The sequence below is a fragment of the Symphalangus syndactylus genome, chromosome 1 (genome assembly GCF_028878055.3).
Source record: "Symphalangus syndactylus isolate Jambi chromosome 1, NHGRI_mSymSyn1-v2.1_pri, whole genome shotgun sequence".
NCBI lineage: Eukaryota > Metazoa > Chordata > Mammalia > Primates > Hylobatidae > Symphalangus > Symphalangus syndactylus.
The window spans coordinates 77,705,403-77,722,246 of NC_072423.2; positions in this window are offsets into that span (position 1 = coordinate 77,705,403).

Genomic DNA, 16,844 nt, shown 5'->3' on the forward strand with positions numbered 1-16,844 from the left:
TGTTGTTTTTCCAAACTAGTTCATAAAAGATCATTTTACTCATGAGAAATGTATTAAATATAATTTATTCAGATAATACATCTTAATAAATGCTACCATATGAGGTATCCATGCCAGGTCTTCCTCAAAGAAAAGACTCTTTTTTTCTTTTTCTTTTAAAGACAAGGTCTCATTCTGCTGCCCAGGCTGGAGTGCAGTGGCGTGATCATGGCTCACTGCAGCCTTGAACTCTTGGGCTCAAGCGATGCCTGGGGCTCAGCCTCCTAAATAGCTGGGACTACAGGCACGCACCACCATGCCCAGCTAATTTTTGTATTTTTTGGTACAGACAGAGTCTCAATATGTTTCCCAGGCTGGTCTCCAACACCTGGCTTTAAGCACAGGGATTACAAGTGTGAGCCACTGTGCCCAGCCAAAAGAAAGGACTTGGTATAATACTCACCCTACACTTAATTTAGAAACTCTGAAAGGGGCGAACACACCTCAAACATGAAAGAGGAATTTCAGCACAGTCAACCAACGCAGAACAGTCCCTGAGTCCTAATTTTCTGTTATTCTGACCTCAGATTCATTCAAAACTTTCCGTTCAATAAACACTCAGCACTTACCATGTGCCCTGATGCTGCTGTTGCCCTTTCTCTGATTGCTGTTGTTGGTAACAAGCCCACTTCAGAGCTGTGATCTCAGACCTCCCAGTCTGTGGTCTGTGCATAGTCCCAGCTGACTGCTCATTCCTGTCTCCAGGATATCATCCCACTGACCCAATCAATGTGTGCATAGGCCAGGCATGGTGGCTCACATCTGAGTCCCAGTGCTTTGGGAGGCCAAGGCAGGAGGATACCTTGAGGCCAGGAGTTGGAGGGTGCAGTGAGCTATGATTGAGCCACTGCACTCTAGCTTGGGCAACAGAGCAACACCTTGTCTCAAAAAAAAAAAAAAAAAGGGATAGGTATGTAGTAAATGCTACTAGACACCAATGAGCTTTCTCTTCAGAGCTGAGGCAGGCTTTCTTCTCCTGCCAGGATGTTGGCTGTTGATGGATCCCAGCTGTGCCCTCCCCAGGAGTGTCCTGGCTGAAGGAAGCTTTCTTCCTCATGGTCATGCCCCTTGCTGAGGACAGGGACCTGTGAACACAGGACACAGGGGCTGCTCAAAACAGGAGCATAGAGACCGGGCGCCCAGGATTAAGTCTGGGCCATGGGAGCTCAGAGCCCCATGAAGGAGCCCAGGACAGCTCACCTTCTCCTCTTATGGGTGCTGCTTCCCTCTCCTCTTATGGTTGCTGTTCTGGAGGGCACTAACCCCCAAAAATCCTGCATACAAACATCTGCCTCCTAGTTCCTTCCCAGAAGAGCTTAAACTAAGACATTTGGCACTGGCGATAGTCCAGGGAAGGTCACAGGAAGCTCACTCACCTTCGTCTGGCCAGCACTGACTCCCATCCTGGGGCACCCATGCCCCCTGGCAGGTTGCGGCCAGGAAACTGCTGCAGATTTCACTGTGGTGCATTCGGGCAGGTCAGGGTGAAGGAGTCCCATGCTGGGGGGTGATAGCCCAGGCAGTCAGGAGGTTCTGGTGGAATAGTAAAATCATAAGGTCTGTGGAATGAAACTCTCTTCTGGAAGCCATAAATGCACTGCAGAAAGACAATTAAGGCCACATTAAATGAACCTCCTATTTGATGTAAAATGTGAACACTACTGGGCCACCAAGGCAATGCAGAAAGAGACTTTCATCTCCTCCAGCAGGAGGGCCGGGACAGCAAAAGGTCATACCAGGACTTCATTTTGAAGGAAGCAAAAAAGAGGCTCAACCCTGGCAAGTCTGATGTCTCAAAGTCAAGGCCCTAAATGAAAAGAAGTGAAATCCTGAGACTGAGATAGGAATACCCGGGAACACTTTGAATCTGTCTCCTTCTCTGAGCCCTCAGGGTCTGCAGAAGTGGCCCATACTCCCTATGAATGACTTATGTTCCCACTAGCACAAGGCTGATGCAGAGGCCTCTGCCTTGTGGGACAATGTGTACCACTCTCAAAGCTCACCTCCAGATGCCATCCTGGCCAACAGGGTCGGTAATGAGGGTCAAACCATAACATAACTTAGCCAGGTAAATTCATGTCAGTCAGCTGAGGAAGTAAGGTAGATTAAAGATGGTCGGGAGGCCGAGGTGGGCGGATCACGAGATCAGGAGATCGAGACCACGGTGAAACCCCGTCTCTACTAAAAATACAAAAAATTAGCCGGGCGTGGTGGCGGGCGCCTGTAGTCCCAGCTACTCGGAGAGGCTGAGGCAGGAGAATGGCGTGAAACTGGGAGGCGGAGCTTGCAGTGAGCCGAGATTGCGCCACTGCACTCCAGCCTGGGCGACAGAGCGAGACTCCATCTCAAAAAAAAAAAAAAAAAAAAAAAGATGGTCGGGTTTGTTGCACTATTGGTACTACACTGCTGACAGTGGGATACTGCTTAGGGGTGCTGTCGGGGGCTACACTGCCAGCGGTGGGGTGCAGGTTGGGTGCACTATCCGGAGCATCATTCCCCATGGCTGGGGAATGGTTGGGATTGCTATCCGCTATCCGGGGCTGCACTGCCCATCGTGTGGAGCGGGTTGGGAGCCTTAAGGATCCGTGGCTGCACTATTCACTGTGGGGAGCAGGTTGTAGCGCTCTCTGAGACGTCACTGCTGGGGTATCACTGCCTTCAGCAGGGGGCTGGTTAGGGGTCCTACCCATGGCTGCATGGCTCACCGCAGGGAGAGGGTTGGGGGCGCTATCTGGGGCCGCGCTGCCCACAGCAGGAGCAGGTTGGGGCTCTATCTGGTGTTGCAATGTCGGAGGCAGGGATGTGTTGGGGTGCTACGGGCTACTACACTGCCTGGCGAGGCGGGGGGTGTTAGAGGCGCTATCGGGCTGCCCTGCCAGCAGCGGCAGAGGTTGCGGCAACAGCAGTGGTCTCCAAGAAAGGAGGCTTCCTCATCTCCCCAGACTCCAGACTCTAGAGGGCGACCTCCTCCTGCTCTGGCTCCAGTGGCACCCGTGCATGTTTCCACGGGAATCCTGGGCACGGCAGGGCCCCCACATCCGCCGTGGTTCCCAGGCCTGCGTCCTCTCTCTGTATTGCGGAGACCGGCTGGGACCCCTGAGCACACCGGACACGGAGTAGCGGACACCACGGGGGACAGGGCCCTGTGGGTGGAGGCATCAGGATCGCAAACAGCACTTGGGTGGGAGGGCTGGCTGGATCTGAGTTCCTGCTGGTTCTGCTCCCCAAGGATCGCAGCCCTGGTGGGCCAGGCGGTTGCTGTAGATTGGGGAGCCGGGCAATGTGGTGTTTCCAGTCCCCACTCCAGGCCCCAGTTCCTGGCCAGCTTGGGCCAAAAGGAGAGGGTGGACTTTGGTGGGTGGGTATGAGTGCCTTCACTGAAACCAGCCCCTGCCACCCAGTGGCCAGCATGACAAGATGAGGCTCTAATGCTACTACTCCCTGCATCCTCCTAGGCTTTTCTGGCTTTGCCCGCCCAGCTGTTCCGAGCCAGGAGAAGGGTGAGTCACCTGCATGCTGCAGGCTGGAGGCTGGAGCTTGCAGACGGCCTGGGGCTGCGGCTCACCTCGCTGGGGTTGGTGGCGGCTACGAGAACTGCAGCGCCCGGGAGCAGTAGGATGGCGGCGAGCTGTGGCCACAGCAAGGGCACGGCTGGACAGTGGCCAGGTGGTAGGAGCATTGTAGGGTGGGCCAGTGCATTGAGGGCAGCAGCCCTGGTTGTATTGGCATTGGCACTAGTGTGGCAGCAGCAGCAAGTCTGTAGGCCGGGAAGGGGGAGTAAGAGCGCTGCGGGGCCTGCCCTGCCAGGCCTTGGATGAGTAGGGTGCTTCGGGTGGGTAGGAAGCTTTGGGTGCTGTACCGCAGGCCTCAGTGGCAGCAGTGGAGGAACAGCCAGGGCAAGGAGGAGGAGTCCTCCTTCTCCTGCAGAGGCAAGGCGGGGGTGTTAGGGGTGCTATCGGGCTGGCGCTTCAGCCAGGTGTGAGTAGCAGGATTATCTCACTTTTTTTTTTTTTTTTTTCTGAGATGGGGAATCTCGCTCTGTCACCTAGGCTGGAGTTCAGTGGCACGATCTCGGCTCACTGCAACCTCTGTCTCCTGGGTTCAAGCGATTCTCCTGCCTCAGCCTCTGGAGTAGCTGGGACTACAGGCGCATGCCACCGCTTCCAGCTAATTTTTGTATTTTTAGTAGAGACAGGGTTTCACCACGTTGGCCAGGCTGGTCACGAACTCCTGACCTCAGGTGATCTGCCTGCCTCGGCATTATCTCTTAACAAAATTTAGGTGGTGACTATTTGTGTATCTTTTTGCTTTTTCTGGTTGATATTGGACTTACTCAAATTTCATGATAGGCCTTCTAGTTCCCTCACGTGTTCTTTTTCCTTCCTTCTAGTCTGTGTTTTCTTCTTATCATCATCTTCTTGTTCCTCCTCCTCCTCTTGTTTCCTTTTTCCCAAGCAATGGCCTTAACAACAAACTAAAACTGAGTTTTAAGAATAAACTACTAGTTACTGTGTTATATTTTTAAAATAGTCTGTCCATTACCATGTTTTAGAGATGATGAAAAAAATTATTTGCATAATTATTTAGTTACTTGAGTAGCTATGCTTTCATGATCCTGTTAATGTGTTGGAAGTAGTTATTCAGGAACTCAACAAACGAAGCATCAAATAAAATACTGGTAGCAAACAGCCATTTCATCTCTCTCACATAGTAGTCTGAAGACATGCAAGAGGCAGAGGAGTAATAAGTTCCAATTTATGAGATCATTAAGTGAACCATACTCCCTTCATATTATTTCTCTGCCACCAATTTTTTTTTTTTTTTTTTTTTTTTTTTTGAGACGGAGTCTCGCTCTTTCACCCAGGCTGGAGTGCAGTGGCGCGATCTCGGCTCACTGCAGGCTCCGCCCCCCGGGATTCACGCCATTCTCCTGCCTCAGCCTCCCTTGTAGCTGGGACTACAGGCGCCTGCCACCTCACCCGGCTAATTTTTTGTATTTTTAGTAGAGACGGGGTTTCACTGTGTTAGCCAGGATGGTCTCGATCTCCTGACCTCGTGATCCGCCCGCCTCGGCCTCCCAAAGTGCTGGGATTACAGGCGTGAGCCACGGCGCCCGGCCCTCTCTGCCACCATTTTCAGGAGTATTGTCATCTGCACGAGCAAACCTGGTTCATCACTACATCTTCGCAACAGGAAAAGGAAGGCGAGGATCATGTATAATGTTTTTAGGCCAAGATTCACAACCAAAAACAAGACTTTATTAATGTTGAGCCCTCTTTTATTCCTAGTATTACTACCTTTGTTATGAACTTTTTTCTTTTTCTTATTTTCATTTTCAGTGATTACTCTAGCAGTTTATGCATTTTATTGACTACTTTAAAAAATCTATATTGTATCGTATTTTTTAAGCTCACAGAAATGCGTAAGGCCTATAATTTTGACACTTTTAAATTATTTTTATACTGTCAATATATGTAAGTATATGCATAAGTACAACTAGATAGCTTATTTTGAAGAGATAGTGTCTAAATTTTTGTCCAGAGTAGATTGGTTGCAGTTTCTGAGGTGTGTTTCTCAATACATTGCCTCAGTTTTAAAGTGCATAGAAATTTGAATACTGTTTAACATATACTCCTTTGTTTATAGGCTGTTATCGGGCAACCTGCCCCGATAGTCACGTAGGTTCTTTTCTATTTTCCCTAAGCATTGGCCAGCTTGAGAAATAAAGGGACAGAGTACAAAGGAGAAAAATTTTAAAGCCGGGCGTCTGGGGGAGACGTCACACGTTGGTAGGATCCATGATGCCCCACAAGCCACAAGAACCAGCAAGTCTTTATTAGAGATTTTCAAAAGGGGAGGGAGTGTGTGAATAGGTGTGGGTGACAGACATCAGGTACTTAACAGGGTAATAGAATATCACAAGGCAAGTGGAGGCAGAGCGAGATCCCAGGACCACAGGACCACAGGACTGAGGTGAAATTAAAATTGCTAATGAAGTTTCGGACACCATTGTCATTGATAACATCTTATCAGGAGACGGTTTTGAGATCAACCGGTCTGACCAAAATTTATTAGGCGGGAATTTCCTCTTCCTAACAAGCCTGGGAGCGCTATGGGAGACTGGAGTCTATTTCTTCTCTGCAGCCTCAACCATAAGAGACAGGCGCACCTGGGGGGGGCTGTTCATAAGCCTATACCTCCAGGCGTGTATTCTCTTTCTCAGGGATGTTCCATGCTGAGAAAAAGAATTCAGCGATATTTCTCCCATTTGCTTTTGAAAGAAGAGAAATACGGCTCTGTTCTGCCTGGCTCACCGGCGGTCAGAGTTTAAGGTTATCTCTCTTATTCCCTGAACAATTGCTGTTATCCTGCTCTTTTTTCAAGGTGTCCACATTTCATATTGCTCAAACACACATGCTGTACAATTTGTGTAGTTAACGCAATTGTCACATGGTCCTGAGGCGATATACATCCTCCTCAGCTGACAGGATTAAGAGATTAAAGTAAAGACAGGCATAGGAAATCACAAGGGTATTGACTGGGGAAGTGTCCATGAAATCTTTACAATTTATGTTTAGAGATTGCAGTAAAGTCAAGCATAAGAAATTACAAGAGTATTAATTTGGGGAACGAATAAATGTCCATGAAATCTTTACAATTCACATTCTTCTGCCATGGCTTCAGCTGGTCCCTCCTTTTGGGGTCCCTGACTTCCCACAACAGGCTGTTTAATATTTCTAAAGACTAAAGACATCACAGCCCCCTTTAAGATTCAGTAATATTAATACAATTTGAAATATATAGTGCTAGAATACAACAAATTCAGAGGAAAAATTGTTAAACTATATAGCTGTAGAGCAGGAATGAAACCCAGGTTCTAAGCTATAAGGGGGCCATGAGCTACCATACAGGTACATCAGTGACTGGGCATAGAGTTGGCAGAATTACAGGATAGTTAAGAGAGTGAGCTGTGGAGCTTAACTCTATGTGAACATGAATTTTTAAACTGCATGGTGCCTCATTCTATCCATCTTTACCATGGCGACAGCACTAAGTTTTTGGGTTTTTTTCCAGTTGACTGAATGGTTTCTCTAGTCTTTCTTATTGCCACTCTTGATGCCCACATGAGAAGACCTAAGGTAATTTCTGACAGGCCTGGAACTGCTTGGCAAAACAGAAGGTGCCACAGACCCCATTTTAGGAGAAACCTCTGTTTTCCTAATGGAATCCCAGGAAGTGTAAGCAGAAAGGTCCCTCTCAAAACCTAAGGCTGTGCTCGGTTTTGCCTTGCTTTACCTGACCTGTTTGATTTGGGCAGACATCAGAAATTAGTAGTGTGGAGAGAGCTAATGAAAATTATGGATATGAAGATGTATCTATGGTAAGAAAGGTAAGGAAGGAAATAAATTTTATATGAGAGAGGATCTTGTATGGCCAATTCTTGTACTAAAGTAGAAGGACTAATTATTTAGAAAAGAGGAAAATACAGGACAAGTCAGAAATGCACAAAATGGGAAAGAAAACGTACAACTGCTAGATCGTCTCCTCTCTAGAAGTATTGAGTGATGTTTGCATAAAGAGGCTCTAATTAATTGGCTTCAAAAAAATGAAGGCTCTTAAATATTTTGTCAGAAAATAGAAACTCTAATGCCTTTTAGTTTATGTGACTTCAGTAATCTTTGGGAAACACAGTTTTAAAATTACTGGTAAAATGAAAATGTCTTCAAAATTTAGACATTTGGTCTAAATTAAGTCAGCGGTTAAATTTGCTAAGTGCTTTAATGTCATACGCTGCTTCTTTGACTTTGGAAAATTGTCCAGTTTACCTGGTTTGAAGCCATTAGATTTCTAGGTAAGGCCTGGGGTCAGGCAGAGTTAGCCATGCCTCCTAGCTGTGCTGGAAAGAGTCAGACTTTATCTGCAGTTCTGCCTTGTATCCTAGCCTATGCACCTGGTACGTAACTAAAACTGCTTACACACACACACACACACAAAACAAAAACAAAAACGTGTTTTTCATTTTTAGATGACATGGGAATATGATTTAAAAAAAAAACAAGTGTTGTCTAATTTAGAAAGTTAAAGAATCACTTTTAGTTGGAAGAAAATAAAGAAAATAAAGTCTAAGCAAGTTATAGGAGGTTTATGAAAATTAACTTTGTAAAGAATTCTGTGTGTAAGAAAGTTGACAAAAATTAAAAGGGTATTATTTAGTTCTTCCATAAATTAAATATTAAAACAAAAGCACACTGAAACAGGGCCCATATGTCAAAATAATAGGGCTTTTTTGAACATTGATCTGTTCTTTAACAAGAAAAAAATATAGTTATAAATAGTTATGAAAATCTTACTTTATACTCAAATTAATTAAAACTAGATAGATTCATAACATTTTATTAAAAAGTAGCTTTAGCATTAAAGATGCACTAATACAAAAATAAAATTTGGTTTTCTCTTTAAAAAGATTTTTATGTAATATTGAGAGACAATAAAAGATTTGTTTGCCTTTTGAGTAAATTAAAACAAAAAGGAAGGGAGAGAGAAGTGACAGATTTAGTTGGCCTCCTGCCATCTCTACTGAGTTTTGTTTGGAAAGCTGTCTCCTATCAGAGTAAAGGTTTTTCTCTTTCTAAAATCTTTTGAGTTATGATTTTTGGCTAAATAAATGACTTACACTGACCTGGGATTCTCTTTTGTGATATCCAGTGTTTTAAGCCTTTCATATTTGACAAACTTTCCAAGATCAAATTCTAAGGTTAAAAAAAGACTCAGCTTATTTGATATATTAAAACCCTATAGAAAGCATTATCAAATATAAAATGGTGTTTAACTTTGGGTTATATTCATATAAATATGTTATTGTATAAGATTTCTATAACTGTGTCTCAGCATACGTTATCAGTAATAATTATAAGTCTTATGTTAAATTGTTGTGTGTCATAGAGATGACCAGATTTCCTTGTTGATTACATACTAACTATGCCAGTCCTGAGAGTTTTGTCACCCACAGACAATTGTTGTCTTTAATCCTTCTCAAAAGGTGGTTTAGAATTAGATATAGAATGCTGAGGGGTACTCTTGAATGCATGTCTTGACAACTTTAAAAATTGTGAGTTGGGCATGGTGGCTCATGCCTGTAATTCTAGTACTTTGGGAGGCCAAGGCAGGGAGATCACTTGAGGCCAGGAGTTCAAGACCAGCCTGGCCAACATGGTGAAACCCATTCTCTACCAGAAATACAAAAATAGGCCAGGCATGGTGGCACATGCCTGTAATCCCAGCTACGCAGGAAGCTGAGGCAGGAGAATTGCTTGAATTCAGAAGATGGAGGTTGCAGTGAGCTAAGATCACACCACTGCACTCCAGCCTGGGCAGTACAGCAAGACTCTGTCTTAAAAAATTAATTAATTAATTAAAAAACTGTGAATAGAGAGAAGCAAAACAACAAACTTCCAAAACTCTCGTGGAAAGGGGATATGTTAAACATTGCTAATCTTTCCGTTTTTCAGAGTCAAGAGAACCTTTTGAGCTGTTTACAACTTTCAGCAATCTGAGTAAAGTATACTCCTGTAAGCAAAAGTAGCATATTGCTTTCTCTCTACCTGACTTCTTCAGGGTTTAGAAACTATCTTTGAGTATTCTCAACTTACGGCAATATAGTTATTTGCATAAGTGCAATAAAAATCTGTTTTCTTTTGTAATAGAAGATGAGTGGATATGCTGCTTATTTTACCAAGGCTTTTGCTAGAATGGCATGCTTTCAAATACAAACACATACTTTAAGGTGTCAAAGTTGAATAACAGAGCCAATAAAAGCCCCTTGGAAAAACTGGCCTCATACCTTGTCTACAGAGTCCCTGTACAAGTTTCCTGGCCTGAGGTAAGTAATGAATGTCACATTCTGACAGGCTTAGGAGCCTCAAGTTATCGTGGAACCTCAAGGGGAGAGGAATTTGCCCAACTCATCTAAATATTTATGACCTATTGTGCCTGGCACAAATTCATGACTGGGCTCAAAGCTTCAAGGAGTATAACCTGAGATTCCTCAAGGAAAAAAGTTTTAGCAAAGCAATTTTAAAAAGAGCCAGTATGAGGCCAAGCACGGTGGCTCACGCCTGTAATCCCAGCACTTTGGGAGGCCGAGGCAGGTGGATCATGAGGTCAGGATTTTGAGACCAGCCTGGCCAACATAGAGAAACCCTGTCTCTACTAAAAATACAAAAAATTAGCCAGGCATGGTGGTGGGTGCCTGTAATCCCAGCTACTCGGGAGGCTGAGGCAGGAGAATTGCTTGAACCCGGGGGGTGCAGGGGTTGCAGTGAGCCAAGATAGTGCCGTTGCACTCCAGCCCAGGCTACAGTGTGAGACTCCATCTCAAAAAAATAAAAAGAGCCAGTATGGCAAATAATTATTCCTACTGCACTTTATGCAAATAATCAGGCCAAATATAATAAGACCAAGACTTACTTTGCAAGTAAATCTGACTTACTATGATTTATTTTTATTAATGGGGGACTGGAGAGAGAAACACGATGTTTGCAAAAACTATAGTACATGTGTTGTTAGTTGTTCTTGAGTTTTTATTATTTTCTACTGTTTGAACTAAATCCTGAATTTTTTGTGGGCTGTAGGTCTCCAAACTAATGCTTTCAGATTTTTCTTCCACTTTTCTGTCTTGCACTCAATGAAATTGCTCCTACCTTTTAACTGAGGTCCTGCAAGCTTAAGCTTACTACTTGTAATATAGGCAGCAAAAAACATGTCAGATTGTCACCACCTTCCTCCTCTGTAACTAAAGAGGCATAGCCCATCTGTGTGCCACCTCCTGATACAGAAAACAGCTGTTTAACTGAACTGATCTAGTTTCAGAACTAGGAAGCTGACTGAAAATTATGGGGCAGTATATTTAAATTTGTTCTTTCCTGTATATCCCAATCTGTCTGTCTAACAACTTCTGACCCAAATCTCTCTCTGCTAGTAACCCCATGTCTGATTGGTTCTTGGAGCTGTCCATCTGGATCCCTCAGAGCTTAAAAGCTATTCTGCTAAGACTTTCACTCTTTATCCTGGAACTCATTATTTACCTTATAGTCCACTGTTGTGTGCTAAAACTATAGATGAGAGTGCCATCTTGGGTGCTCAAGGATTCATCTTTGTAAATTGCCACCAAAGCCCAAAGGAAGAGACAACAAGGAAGCCTCTTGTCCCACTGGGATATGACATAGCAAAAGTTGCTAAAATAAAGTCCTTTAATGGACAGGATACTATGCTCAGGTCACTTATCTAAAGTAGCTAAAAACTTAAGCAAAGAATTATCAATTTCTTCCCTAGTCTGATAAAATATTTTGTAATTCAGAATAAGCTTGGGGTCAATAAGTAAGAGCTATCTGCAGGTTTAAAATAATAATAATGATGCTAATAATAGCCACAGTAGTTTCAGTTAATAATACTGATAATCATGTGTGAGGCACTGGATTAAATGCCATATATACATACATTACTTATACACAACCACCCTTGAAGGATATATTATTATCCTCTTTTTCATACAGGAAAATATACATGGTGATAAGTAATGTTCCCAAGGTCACACATCTAGCAAGAAGAAAAGCTAGGAATGAAACCCAGTCTTGTGTGAATCTAAAGCCTATCTTTTTTTCTCATTGTCAGCCACCCATGGCTTGTATTCATTAAAAGAAAAGTTTAGGCTGGGGCGGTGGCTCACGCCTGTAATCCCAGCACTTTCGGAGGCTGAGGAGGGCAGATCATGAGGTCAGGAGATCCAGACCATCCTGGCTAACACGGTGAAACCCCGTTTCTACTAAAAATACAAAAATTTAGTCAGGCGCGGTGGCAGGCACCTGTAGACCCAGCTACTCGGGAGGCTGAGGCAGGAGAATGGCATGAACCCGGGAGGCAGAGCTTGCAGTGAGCCGAGATCGCGACACCGCAGTCCGGCCTGGGTGAAAGAGCGAGACTCTGTCTCAAAAAAAAAAAAAAGAAAAAAAGAAAAATTTACCCATTTGAAGCTTTTTTCCCTCTGCCCATACTAATTAAAAATAACATCCAAATACACTAGAAGTAAAAAGAAGAAAAAAACCGACGCATGTAATTGTAAACAACCTCCACCTCCTGGGTTCAAGTGATTCTCCTGCCTCAGCCTCCTGAGTAGCTATGATTACAGGCACACACCATCATGCCCAGCTAAATTTTTGTATTTTTAGTAGAGATGGGGTTTCACCATGTTAGTCAGGCTGGTTTCAAAATCCCGACCTCAGGTGATCCTCCTGCCTCAGCCTCCCAAAGTGCTGGGATTACAGGCATGAGCCACTGCACTCGGCCTATTGGCAGCATTTTAAACATTCTCTTACTAATACAAAAAATAATGGGGCATCCCATAATTCACAGTGCCTTACAGTAAGTGGGATATGGTATATAGAACAGGCAGTTCTACTCATATGATTGGCATCTAAATACATTTTTGTTCTTAGAAGTGCCACAAAAAAGAGGGCAGAAATGAAAATAACAACTTTTTTAAACAAAGTAATTCTTACTTTTTCAAAAAACTTAAATCCAAAGAAAACTCAGTATTCAAATGAATAGGTACAGCTCTTTTTTAAATACTTAGATGTATAGAATGTATTGAATCAGGTATTTTTGATAATAGTGGTATTTAAGACTGTTATACATTTTCAGGAGGGTATTTAAGGGTTATCTTTTACAAATATTTTCTAACTTCAGAAATGCTTTCATTTGAAGAAAGGGAATAAAAGCTTCAGTTGAGATTCGGTCCTAATCCTCCAATTTTAAATCTCTCAGCTTGCTCAGGCTGGGCAGGTAAACATGAAATTTTTAAGGATGGAAGGGTCCTGAGAGATGGTAGAATGTGTCTGCTACATAGTAGGTATTTGGCTTATGTTGGAGAAATAAATGGATTGAAAGAATGAATACATAGAGCTGAGGAGTTCATTGTTATTGTTTGCATATTTGCAATAAACCTGTATATAATAAAAATATATATACAATAAAATGTATGCATAAAAATCTACAAGCACACATAAAAATATCCTCTTTACTTTTGAAGAGGCTAAAAGTTCACAGAAGATAAAAACAGACAAAAATAAAACAGTGAGAAATTATTTTGATTCATGCCAGATTCATATTCCTTCTCCTCCTGAGGATTATTTCATCAATCCTAAACTTTTACTGGAAGTTTTATACATGCTCATTGCAGAGATCCACAGATAAGAAAAAATTCACTTATAATACACATGCCAAGAAAGAAAAAATGTTACCATATTTTTGTGTGTGTGTATATATGGCTAACAAAGACACATACTCTGTTTATGTGTATGTGTAATTGAACACATTGATATACCAAAGTACATCTTCACACACCAACATACAGATACAACAGATACAGACGTATCTATTGACATATTCAAAGGTTCCTTATTACAACATCCTGTGAATTTTATGAAATTTATTTATGACATCCATTATATGGGTTCTTTGTAATACATTGCTATTTTAAGCAGTACTGAGAAAAACAAATTGCATGACTCCATCTCCAAAAATTAAAAATAAAATGGATATTGAATTTTATCTGAATAATTTTCAGCCCAGAAAATGACCTATTATGGGAATTATTTCTTTCATTATATATATGAAAACTAAAGTGCTGTATATACTTAATTTTGTTAGTTAAATCACTTTAAAATGATTTATAAAGTGCTCTATAACAGAAATGATGAGTGGATCAGGAACTAGCTTGGAGCAGGAAATCAGAGAGCTGGAGAGACCAATAGGGTTACAGGAGGATTTATTAAGGTATACACTGGCTCAGCGGACCTGTGTCCAGAAAGTCTGAGCACCAAAGGGGGCGTGCATCTTTTATGCAAGCAAGGGTGCGAAAAACATGATGCAGGAAGCAAGCTTACAGAAGCAAGAACAAAGGCAGTTAATCATTCTATGACATGTCTTACATCTTGGGAAAACATGTTTTGTAGCCTATGCTTATCTGTTTTGTGACCTTGCAGCTGTGCAGCAGAAAAAAAAAAAAAACAGGAATTTACAAACTTGCAAAATATGTGGAGGAAAGATATGGTTAATGGTTCACAGACAGGCAGTTAATATTCTTTTTAAACTTCCCACTTGGTGGGGGTTGGTTGTTTGGGGTCTTTGACCCTTAAATAGTAACCTTCTGTCAGGAAAAAGAAACTTCTTATTTTTAATTTTCTACTTCATTCCCCCCTTTGGTGCTTTTTATAAAGGCAATATTTTCCCATCTAGGAAGTGAGAGGGCCTCTGCCTGGCCACCCCGTCTGGGGAGTGAGGAGCGCCTCTGCCCGGCCACCTCCCCATCTGGAAAGTGAGGAGCATCTCTGCCCGGCCACCCCGTCTGGGAAGTGAGGAGCGTCTCTGCCCAGCCATCCCGTCTGGGATGTGAGGAGCGCTTCTGCCCAGCCGCCCATCGTCTGGGATGTGAGGAGCACCTCTGCCCGGCCGCCACCCCATCTGGGAAGTGAGGAGCGCCTCTGCCCGGCCACCCATGGTCTGGGAAGTGAGGAGCGCCTCTGCCCGGCCGCCCCGTCTGGGATGTGAGAAGCACCTCGGCCCGGCTGCCCCATCTGGGATGTGAGGAGCACCTCTGCCTGGCCGCCCCATTTGGGAAGTGAGGAGCACCTCCGCCCGGCCGCCCCATCTGGGAAGTGAGGAGTGCCTCTGCCCGGCCGCCGCCCCGTCTGGAAAGTGAGGAGCGTCTCTGCCCAGCCGCATTGTCTGGGAAGTGAGGAGCGCCTCTGCCCGGCCACCCCATCTGGGAAGTGAGGAGCACCTCTGCCTGGCCGCCCCGTCTGGGATGTGAGGAGTGCCTCTGCCCGGCCACCCCATCTGGGAGGTCTACCACGGAGGCCAGATGCAGTGTGGGGGCTGGACGTGGTGGCTCACGCCTGTAGTCCCGGCACTCTGGGAGGCTGAAGCGGGTTGATCACTTGAGGCTGGGAGTTCAAGACCAGCTTGGCCAACATGGCGAAACATATGAAAAATACAACAAACCAACCAACCAACCAACCCAGCAACAACAAAACAGGTCTACCCTGGAGTCATACTCTAATTTTTTCTATTTTCCTCCCTTTCTGATCCTTTATCCCACTTTCTTTTTCTTCCTCTTCCTTCTCCTTCTTCTTTGTCAAAGACATAGAGGATTGAGTTATTATCATTGATCCATACAAAGTCCCTCTCTCATTTATTTTCTTTCATTCCCACCCCTCATTTCTATTCCTGGTCTTCCCATGTGCAACCTTCCTAATATGTTTGATATGCATCTTTTTGTTTGTATGTATTTTTAGAAAATGTTTATTGTTTTGTGTGCAAAAAAAGAAAAAAATTAATAAAAAAAGAAAAAATATTGAGACTGCAAAAAAAATAAAAAATAAAGGCAATATTTTAATAGAAAGCACCACTATCTTCCATTTTTTCATAGGGTGGCACACATTCCTCTTTGGGTAGTGATTGATATTTGGTCAAGGCCATTATCTGAGTAGTGGTTTGCCTGGTTACAATTGCTTCTATAGTCAACTGAATGCTTCTGATTAGGAAAGGCAAGAGACAAGGGAGTATCAGGCACCTGCCCAGGATGGCTAAGAAGCCCCCTATCAAAGTCTTAAGTCCACTAAAAGATGAAAACCATCCTCTGAAGATGGAGTCTGGAGACCACCCTTGCCAGGTTTGGACTGGAACATGGGCTAGTTTTCACATTCCGGCAGTAATTTCCATGACTGCTTTTCCATTGTCATCAATTTCTAGGCAGCAATTTGTTAGGTTGCATTTTCCACATACTCCCCTTCCTGGGCCAGTAGGTAATCTAATAGTAGTCTACTCTGGTAGATAGCATTCCTCATTTGTGTGGCTTGCTGGGCTAGCAAGTCTAAAGATTTTGCTGTTTCATTACTTATGATTTCAAGAACAGCTTGTAACCTTATGATTCTGTTGAGCATATAGATAGGGGTACGGTATCCCCATGACCTTTATCCCCCTGATCCTTTATCCCACTTTCTTTTTCTTCCTCTTCCTTCTCCTTCTTCTTTGTCAAAGACATAGAGGATTGAGTTATTATCATTGATCCATACAAAGTCCCTCTCTCATTTATTTTCTTTCATTCCCACCCCTCATTTCTATTCCTGGTCTTCCCATGTGCAACCTTCCTAATATGTTTGATATGCATCTTTTTGTTTGTATGTATTTTTAGAAAATGTTTATTGTTTTGTGTGCAAAAAAAGAAAAAAATTAATAAAAAAAGAAAAAATATTTTCTTTATATAGAAAAAATATTTTCTGTGCCCAAGTGGCAGGTCCATAATATTTGATAATCCTTTCAGGGGGCCACTTGTTATCTTTCCAATCCCCTATATCTATGTCCTTTTTTATGTTCATATCTATGCTTCTTTTGATTTTTACCTTCATCATAAACAGAGTATCCTAGAGCCCCTCCTTGTTTTAGGGGAATTAGGAAAAAGGATGGTCTGATTGTTCCTAGTACACAGGCTCCTGTCCATTTGACAGGCAGTTGTCTACACTCACGTTCTGCAGATCCAGTGAAGGCCTGAAGGTGCTTGCCAGGTGTTTAGAGCTTCTAGCTGATACCAGGAGTGGTTTAAAGTAGGAAATCGGGAGAAAGGGTTTAAATCAGGAAATGAGGTGCTATTTTCTGACATCCGTAAGGTCTTCCCTTTAGTTTCATCATAATACTGTTGCCCTAGAAAAGTAAGTCCTCCTACTAGATCTGTGAAAGACTTTCCCCATTGA